The 10,129-nt window shown below is 43.8% G+C and overlaps 1 pseudogene; it reads left to right on the top strand.

The window, feature by feature from the left end:
• The first annotated feature begins 8,733 nt into the window (after positions 1–8,733).
• LOC148000197 (PRELI domain-containing protein 1, mitochondrial pseudogene) lies at positions 8,734–9,365 on the top strand (annotated as a pseudogene).
• The last annotated feature ends 764 nt before the right edge of the window (positions 9,366–10,129 follow it).

A 10,129-nucleotide genomic window follows, 5' to 3' on the forward strand; every position in this document is an offset into this window, starting at 1 on the left:
GCTGCCACACAGCCTCTCACACTCTTGCCTGCCACCTTTGTCACATCTTGTCTAAGCCATCTTGGCTACTTTGTGAATATCTAGTAAGTCTAGTTTGCAGACCTTGATAAGCTCAGCAGATTTAAAGCAGCTTGTCACTCAGCTCCCCGTCACTACAACAAGAGAATCCTGGAGCTACCACCTCTAAAAGAGAACAGTTGTTCTGAATCCTAGTCCTTTATTAACTGTCCCTGTTGTTGGCAGGAAAACTGCTTACGTTGTGGCCAGTGATCAAAGAAGGAAGAAGGGTCATAACCTGCTTCTGGAGTGATCCCTAGTGATCTTTCACTAGGCCCCGACATTTAAAGTTGCTACCATCTGGGTGAAAGACACCACTGCATAGATCTTTGGGAGGACAGTGAAGATCTAAGAAACAGCAAGCAAGCTTGTCCAGTGTCTCTCAGTTAGCAATGGTAGAGCCATGACTTTACTACCACAGCCATTACAAAGGAATAAGTAAAACCCTAGAATAGGGAATCAGAGTTAAATTCAGATGTCTTTACAAAAGCACAGTGGCCCTGGTGCATGGATTCATGTTTGTAGAGTCCGAGGAGAAAAATGAGAGTAGTGAAATTGCCAGAGAATATAAGCAACAAGCATGTGAATATGCATCTAAGAATGTGACAGAAAATAACTATTTCAAAATGGAGTTATTTTCACCCACTAATTAGAAATAACCAGGGGAAGCTTAATGAAAGGAGACAATGGGTAGGTAGGACTGTGATGTCCGAGGCATGAGTGAACAGTGTTGTTTGTGTGTCTGTTTTGTAGCTTTGTTTGCTTGGGGGTTTTTTTGTTTTGTTTTTGTTTTTGTTTTTTTGTGACATCGTTCTCTGATTAAGCTGGGATTCTGAAGGCAGCCATTCCATACAACATGCTGTGAAGTAGCTCTGGTGAGACTGGAAGCAGGAAGTGCCAGAAATCTCACAAAGTAACCAATTCTCTTGACATTTCCTGTCGTGGAGAGCCAAGGACTCCAGTGGACCTCTCCACCTGAGGAAGTGTCCGTGACCTTGGGGAGGCTCACCCAGGTCCAGAGAGAGCTCAGGGGGCTGACAGCTGCTCTCACTAGCAGCAGGATTTATGTGCTACATTTCAAGGTACATGTATTTTAAGGATTTCTTGCTGTGTTAGAACCAGTCAGGACAACATGGAGTAGAAGAAAAGTGCACCTGATTGTAATTAATGCTGACAGTAATCTCCAGCTTTCACTCTGAAAACAGCCAGATGGAAAAGTTGGAACTGTTAATAATAGAAAACGTTGCCATCCACAGTTCCTGGAGCCATAACTCTTTAAACTGTTTGGATTCCAGATCTGCACTGACCAACCCAAGCCAGATGCTGCTGGCCCTATTGCTGTGAGCAGTGGTGGGCTCTGCTGGAGGAAGGGAAGCAGATGGAGGAAGGGAACCAGAAGGAAGGCTCTGCCTGTATAGTCTTCATCTGGGTGGACACACACATGATGGAACCCTGAAGCTGAGATAAAGGCAAAGCAGGAACCCGAGAGGGTGAGGGGTGACTTAGAAACCCAGGGATTGTACATGGTCTAGAATGATGCTTGACAAGGAATGTGGTTTTCCCAGTGTCTGGTGACTGTGGCAGTAGAGGGCAGAGAGGATGAAGTGTTGATGTGGGGAAGCGTTAATGTTTTAGCCAGGAGGTAGGGTAGAAGAACACTGCTCAGGAAGCCATCTCTCTTAGAAACATTAACCATGACGTAACCTGTGTTCTTTCTTCCATGTGGATAGCCCCTCTGAGCTGGCTGAGCTATCCACTCTAAATGCTGGCTGCCTAGTGACTCAGATGAGGCCTTGGGGGCACTGAGGGCAACAAAAGCATACATGGGGCTGATTTGACATCCCTAGCCTACCCTGGAACCTCAGTAGAAAAGCTGGAACCAAAGGTCATATAGCCAGAGAATTCTTCCAGTGGGGACAGGAACTATGATACCTGCTGTGGTACAGGGCAGCCTCCGCTAACTTAGGAGCTTCCTTGGTAAACGCAGTAGTCTCCTTCCTTGTCCTTTTTAAGAACATGGATTGCAAAGGTCAACAGTGCTGCCAGCCCTGCTGAGTCTACAGGGAGGGCGTAGGCAAAGGTAACAAGAATTTGCAAATATTTCAGACTGGCAGAGGTGCACAGATACTAGCATATCTGTAGAAGGAGACAGTCAACCCCGCTCTTAGAGGCTCAAGGAGAAGGGTCTTGTTAGAGTTTGTAGGAATACTGGTGCATGGCTAACGTGAAATGGAAGGAAGACTCAGGAAACAACAACAACAACAACAACAAACAAACAAACAAAAAGAACAACAAAACCAGAAGCATGACATGGGTCATTGCGCTGTGCTATTCTTTATACACCAAGGTGTGGATCCTCAGGAGCTCTGGGCTGAGATGTAGAGTGATATTTCTTTGCTCTCCAACTTCCAGCAGGAAAGTACAAAAATGGAGGGTCCTGGCCAAGTGTCTGAAGGAAGGCCCTTAGAAAAGGGTGTAAGCTGTCAGGGACAAAGAAGGGTGTGGGTAGGGTTAAGGCACTGGCATTGGGTACAGAAGCCAGTGACTTCCTGCTTTCATATTGGGCAAGATGTCAGCACCTATGCTAGTCTAGCAGAAACCGACCCAAGGCATGACTGTAGTGTGTGTGTGTGTGTGTGTGTGTGTGTGTGTGTGTGTGTGTGTGTAGGAAAAGCTTGAGAAAAACAGAATGGAGAAACTTCTAACAGATGCAGTTGGCAACCCAATTGAAAGATGGAATTCTAACTCCCAAGGTGACAAGATTAAAAAACAGAAATTCTTTTCTCATAAGCATTCTAACAATTTTCACAGACAGTTGGATAAATATGGGAGAAAACACGGAGGATGAAAAACCAGGATGAAGAAGACATTCTAAACACAGAGATGAAAGGCATTATAGAAAAAGATCTTATGACAGGTATTTTACCCCGATTGTTTCCATAGAAAAGAAACTTCTTCCAGTAGAATCTGAGGGCAAACCACAAGTACTGAGTGGAGCAGATCTGAATGGATGGGGCCTGATGCCCTTGGCCCTGGTCTTAGTTGGTGCCTGGCTGGCTTTTTGGTCATAAGACATCCTCTATATCTTAAACCTGAAAGAACAGTCTATATATGGTGGGCTTTACCTTTTTATTTTGAAAATGAGTGGACTGAAGGGAAATGAAGAATGTTGAACTAGAAGGCAACCTTAAGCCCACATTAGGGAGAATGCCTCCTGGTCTCTCGGACTTTTTCTGGGGCCTCAGACCCTGGTTGGGAAAAACAGCTTCACATGGGTGCCTGGGACATGGTTTGAACTTGCCTCACAGTTCTGTAGATTCTTCTATTAAAGTCAATTTCCACATATCAGAAAACCCCCACCTTACCCTTTCCCAACACCAATGTGAGCCTTGCAGCACATTTGCCTGAGGGTAAGCTCAGGTCACAAGATGTGAAACTCTATCAGGGCCATGTGGCCCCTATAACCTTCAGATGCAGCCTTCTTAGCAAGTGTCCTATAACCCAGGTAATTACAGACCCTGAGCCCACTCAGAAGAATTAGATGAAGCAACAGGCTATTAGTGCCCTTGTTTGCAGAAATAATAATATGTAACACCTTTCACAAGGAGACTTGAAGCTTCTTCCCAGGCATTATTCAATTGCAGGTTTTTTTTTTCTCTCTGATTTAGAATGAAGAGAACAAGAAGAGAAGCCCTTTGTCAATGAAGGCAGCACCAGTAGGATTGTTTGAGAGTCTTTGCATGGATTCCAGCTGCGATAAAGTAAGATGCTCCACCTCACCCCAGCAGCCAGGCCAGGGGCAGAGGCTGTGTGGACAGACGGAGGAAGAGGAATGCAAGCAGCAACTTGGGAATTGCTGGAAAGATTTAGCATTTCCCCAATGCCTCCTCAGGTCAATCCCACCAGGTTCTGGGCTCAGGGAAAGAGGCGGAGGGAAACAGGAGAAGCCCCTGGGAAGCTTAAATAAGTTCATGGAGTTCAGCAGGGGCCCCCTGAGGACATAGGATGCCTAAGACCAATAAAGCCATGGTTTTATAAAGGAGCCCATGGGGACAAACTAGGAAGCAGCAGGCCAGTCCATTTGACATGAATTGTAGGCCACTTTGAACTTCTTTTAAGAGTCACAGAGGAGAAAGAACTTGATTGACTTGGGGGAACCAGTGGCTTCAGGAAGGAAAGGCATTGTATTTCACTTACTAGCAGATTGTTATAGGTCCAGCTGGTCTGCCTGGCAGAGCGATTGGAGGGCCTTATGCTTAGAAAACTCACCTTCGAAAGCCAGCCAGGCAGGGCCCACCATTGTAATGTAGTGCATAACCTGTGACAAGAAATGAACACACACAGACAGCAAAACAGAAGGAATAAAGATTTCTCTAACACATAAACATGGCTAACATTTGCCATCAATTATCCCAGAGCTTGTGATTCATGTCGTTGATCCTCACTTGAGTTTCCTACTCATGTTCCTTACATTTCTGTTAGTATTTGATGGCCTTCAAAAACTGCTTTGTAGTCAAAACAATTTTGGAGTTGCTGAAGAACGTTTTGATTTCTTGCCTGAAGAGAAACAATGTAAAGGTCCTAGAGAAGTCCTATAAGAAAGAATATTTGAAACTGTCTTCATCTTTGAGATCCTCCAAAATATTTGACCATAGAAACTTGACACTTTTGCAAACACTTACAGATCCATAGAGTAAGTAGCCTCCTGAACACCATCAGGAAACACTAACCTGAAATATGAGAGCATAAGGAATCTAGCCCTTTTCACTGGTCCAGGCTGTTGTAAAGGGTACAGGATGCTTAAGGACGATAGGAACCAAGTGGCTTAGCCAGCAATAGAGGGAGGCAGATGTCCAGAAGCTGTGAATAGATTCATTCAGGACAGGCACCAATAAAAATGTAAATGCAAGTGTGGGCTTGGTTATGGTCAGCCTATAGAACCCTCTGGAAAGCAGAGGAAGACAGCTGCTAGTTGCTAGGAAGTGTTGGACTCAACTGCCACTCCTGGAGGTGGCAGAGATGATGTGTAGAAACTTCTTTAGGTTCCCAGTTAAATCTTAGAAGAGCATAGAGCGGATAGAAATCTTAGAAGGCAGTTTGCCTAAGGCTGAAGAGGTAGGCAAAAGATGTCATTAGCTTTTTTCTCTTTGACTGATATGCCAGGAATTAGTTCTCTGGCCCTAGGTCAAATCCAGATCCCTGTTTCTATTGCTTCCTAGTGCTTTATTGAACTATGACCATACCTGCCTCTTTATTATGAACTTTGGCTGCTTGACTGCTGCTACAAGGGCATAACTGAGCAGCCATATCGAGGCTGCATGTTACAAAAAGCTCAGGATGCTTACTCTTTAGCCCTTTATGGAACATGTGTGCTGATCCTGGCTTAAGCTAATCTCCTTCAGCTGGGTTGGGAGCAGACAGAAGGTAAACCAGTTTCTAAGATAATAGAAAAGCTTGCCAGGCCCTTAACACAATTGCTAACAGTTTAAGGAGAAATTGGTACTAGAGAACATGGAAAACATAGCATAGTTCACACAAAGACGAGGCAGAGGCCCACTGCACTTGTTGGGTCATTGCCACATGGTAGGGACAATGGCCTGTGACATGGAGTATAACAAACTTCACTCATTAAACATCTATTAGAGGGTTTATGATATATTTGATGCCTTAGGCGCTTTGTCTAAGAGATACTGGCCATATCTCAGAGCTTAACTCTGAGCCATGCTGCAATGCTGAAGCCCAAGATAAATTTTCTGATCCTCTTAGGATTGCTAAGAACTGACTTGATTTTGTTTATGTAATTATTTTTGTAACTCTACCAAAAACAAAAGCCTGAAATAGGGACTTTGCAGCAGCTCTAGCCCCAGGGTTCTGGAGCAGACAAGACTGTAGACTGGAGGTAGAGCTTGGCACAGGTCCCCAAGTAACTAAGCTGTAGGCTCTGAACATGGGTGTAGCTCTTGGAACATGTGAGGATGAACTAATTATTACCTCATTAAGACAGCAGGTACAGAACCTGGGATTAGTATCAAGGGGTAATGAGCTTTGTGTTAAGTCAAATGGAGTCTGAGATTCAGAGTAACTTTGTCCAGAGTAACTTTTTTTTTGTGGACTCCAGGACTTTAGACGTGACTTGTAAGTGGTAGCCTAGATAATATCTGTGAGAATAAAGTAAACCACCACTTAGACAGGTTTGGGCTAGTCTTCCCTTCTCTTTTTTGCATTCTCCCTTCTAATCAGGCTGACATCTTGCAATGTTTTAAATGGTGAATGTCCCCCATGGCATTGGACATTTGAATACTTGGTCCCTAGTTGGTGGCACTGTTTGAGAAGGTTTCAGAAGTAGCACCTTGTTGGAGGAAGTATAGTGCTTGGGGCGGGCTTTGAGAATCTAAAGATTCATTGCCCACTTCTCGTTTTTCTCTGTTCCATGCTTACAGTTCAAAATGTGAGCCCTCAGCTTCCTGTTCCTGCTACTCTGCTTTTGTACCAGTATCATGTTCTCCAACCCTCTGAGATCATAAGTGCAAACAAATTCTTTCTTTTACAAGTTGTTTTTGACATGACATTTTATTACAGCAATAGGGAAGTAACTAATACAGACTAATATCAGGGAGTAGGCTATATTTTCATGGCAGACATTTGGAGGAATGTGGAAGATTTTAGAATGTTGGACTAGAAAAATGACTGAACAATGTAAGCAGAGCTTAATGGACCATTCTGCTAGGAGCCTGGAAAGAAAGTAGTGTTGAAATTATATGAACTGTGGAGGCCCAACTCCAGACATTTCAGAGGAGAACATCATAGGAACTGGTATAGATACCATGTTTTGACCAAGAATACAGCTGCCTTCTGCTCATGTCCTAAGAACTTTCCTGAGGCTAAATTTGTAAGGTATGTACTAATTTCTTTGGTAAAGGATATTTTAATATATCCTAATATTGGCTTGTCCTATGGTTACTAGGAATTATAAGTAAAGGGATTATGGATTCTTGCTCTGGTTTCAGTGAGATGCTGAGGCCGGGAAACATAGAGTTCTTCCAGAAGTCCCAAGAATAGTGTGAAGTTGTCAAGGTGAGACCTGGCTTCTATTGCAAACCCCAAGATGCTGGAGATGCCAGAGCTCTGAGATACCTGCCAAGTAAGATGCATGCAGGTAGTAGAACCAGGGGAAAAGAGAAAAGTATATTATAGGCAGCAAGGCTGAAGGCACAGAAGCTTCCTAAATCATTTACATCAGACCTAGAGCTAGACAGATGGTGATTTTCCTGCTGAGTTTAAATCTCGCTTTGGTCCAATGTTTCCTCACATTTGAATTGTAATGTATATTCTATGTCATCATCATATGTTGTAAGGCCATTGTTTGAGTTTTGATTTTATAGTACAGTGTAATTAAGAGGTTGACTTAAATCTCAGAAGAGATTTTAGACTGCTCAATGGTATTGTGGGCTATAAAAGATGTTGGACTTACTGCATTTGATATTATGGTATGGTTATAAGAGTATGGAGCTAAATAGTAAAGTGTGGTAGTTTGAATGTAAATGTCGCCCATAGTCTACGGCGTTTGAATATTTGGTCCCTAATTGGTGGCACTTTTCTAGATGTTTAAAAGTTTGGTATTGCTGGAGAAAGTACTTCAATAAAGACAGGTTTTGAGTGTTTAAAGACTGGTATTATTTCTACTTCACACTCTCTGATTGATACTTATAGTTCATGATGTCAAACCTCTGTTTCCTGGACCAGAGGCCATGCCTGCTCTTTCCTACCATGCATGCTTCTCTCCCATGACAGAGTTCTAACTCTTTAGAACTATAAGTTCAAATATACTTTTCTATATTTGGTCATGATGTTTGATCGTAGCAATAGAAAAATAGCTAAGAGCCCAAAAGATGGCCGCAAAGGTCTAAATCTTACCTTACCTACCAATCTTACATGTTCAGGTAAATGTCATGTAACTGGTTGGTAGTTGTTTCCCTTTTGAATTATTCTTTGGCTTAGCAATTATCTTGCAACTGGGCAATCTATCTGGTGACTGGAGCATGACAAAATAATCTCTTAATTTCTCATAAGTGGGTGCCAGTTTTGAATGCTTATATATGTACTGGAATACTCATAAAAGTCAGGAAACTAGTAAGAAACCATTGGGGCATCTCAAGTGAAGGGAGATAGAATTCAGGTGATATGGATGGAGGAAAAAGAATAATGGTATAAAGAAACTTATTAGACAGTGGTTCTCAACTTTCCCAGCGAGGAAGTAGGAAAAACTTATGGTTTGGTATTTTCCTAGACATTCCAGGATTTCTTCTAAATTAAAACATTTACTCCAGGGAAAAAGGAAAGATACTGAGCTTCAGAAGTAACAAAATATCAGGTTTGAGAGAACAGAAACTTGGAAGATTTTTGAGGGCCCCTAACCGGCACTGGTTAAATAGGAATAAACAGTTGCTAGGGTAGAGGCTTTGAGTAGTCAAACTGGATAAAGACAGAGCTATTTTGAGTCCTATAGGCTCTCATGGCGGCGGTAGGGACCTGGGCGCAGCGCCATGGTGATTGAGCTGTGCGACCCTGGCGGGCATGCGCCTTGCCATGTGCACACCCTAACCCACCTCTCACCCCCAATCCCTGGGTTCTTCACCCTGATGTTGCACGGGTGCTGACCCCACTCGGGCTGGGAAGATGGTGAAGTATTTCCTGGGCCAGAGCGTGCTTTGAAGTTCCTGGGACCAAGTGTTTACTGTTTTTGGTAAGGTACCGGAATCCCTATAGCAAATATGTCTTAACTGAAGACATAGTGCACCCGGAGGTGACTCCTGACCAGAAGCAACAGGATGGGATGTTGGGCAGAACAACAGTTTCCTGCCAACGTTGCCCACTCCGTGTCTATCCTGGAGGACCGACTCTATTTTGGACCCACAGACTCAGACCATGACCACCTTCATCTGGAACATCAACCACTCCCGGCTGCTGCTGGTGGAGGAGCGATGTGTTTTCTGTGTGACCTCTGATAATAGCGGCTGAACCGAAATCTGTCCGGAAGCCTGGGTCTCCTCTAGCTCATTAGGCGTCTCCAGAGCGGAATCGATCTTGCCCGGTCAAAAGCAATGTGACCAAGACAACGATGGGCTCTGAATACATCATGACCAAGCTTCAAGGTGAGGCTCCTTCAAAAACACTTGTTGAGACAGCCAAACAGGCCAAAGAGAAAGCAAAGGAGACCGCACTGGCAGCTACAGAGAAGGCCAAGGACGTGGCCAACAAGGCCGCCACCAAACAGTAGCAGTAGCAGCAGCAGCAGCAGCAGCAGCAGCAGCAGCAGCAGCAGCAGCAGCAGCAGCAGCAGCAGCAGAAGCTCATATAGCTTACTTCTCCCCAGTGTACTTGATTATTAAAGATCAACCTGCAGCCCTCTCTGCTGTCTGGGGTTGTGGGTCAGGACACTGTCCTGGTCAGCATCAGCACCATGCTCTGTCTAGTGGGCAGATGGGTGCAGTGACTTGACCTAGCTTTCAGCAGTGCAATACACTGTATGCTCCACGTGGGCAGGGCTCCTTGGTTTATTCTCTGCTGTGTCCCAAGTACTCTGAACAATATTTAACACATAACAGGTACTCAATAAACACATGATTTGATTAGCCCCGCCCCCAAATAAAATGTCTACTCCGTCTTACAGGCCCAAGTATTTTCAAATTCTAGAGCCTTCCCTAATTAAATGATGGAACAATTGCTTTCTGATTTAACTTTGGTTATTTTATCCAACCATCATTTTTGTTTTGATTTCTACTTTGGGCACACTGAGTTACACAGCAGCCAGAAATAGTCAAAGTGTAAATACATTGCATACTAACAGTGATAAATGTACAAGAAAGAAAAACAATGGGGAGACCACATGGGGACCTATAGTGAAAACTTTCATCTGAAGAGAAGTGTAGATTATAAAACTTCTCCAAATGAATTGTGCTGATGAGTATAAATGACTGGGCTGGGGAAATCAGATCCCATCACCTGAGCAGTGATTCTGTAGGGCTAAAGGCCATACCTTTACAGAGACCTATGCAAATAAGGCAATTCCCAT

This window comes from Rattus norvegicus, chromosome 17, assembly GCF_021556685.1.
Source record: "Rattus norvegicus strain SHRSP/BbbUtx chromosome 17, alternate assembly SHRSP_T2T, whole genome shotgun sequence".
Classification (NCBI taxonomy): Eukaryota; Metazoa; Chordata; class Mammalia; order Rodentia; family Muridae; genus Rattus; species Rattus norvegicus.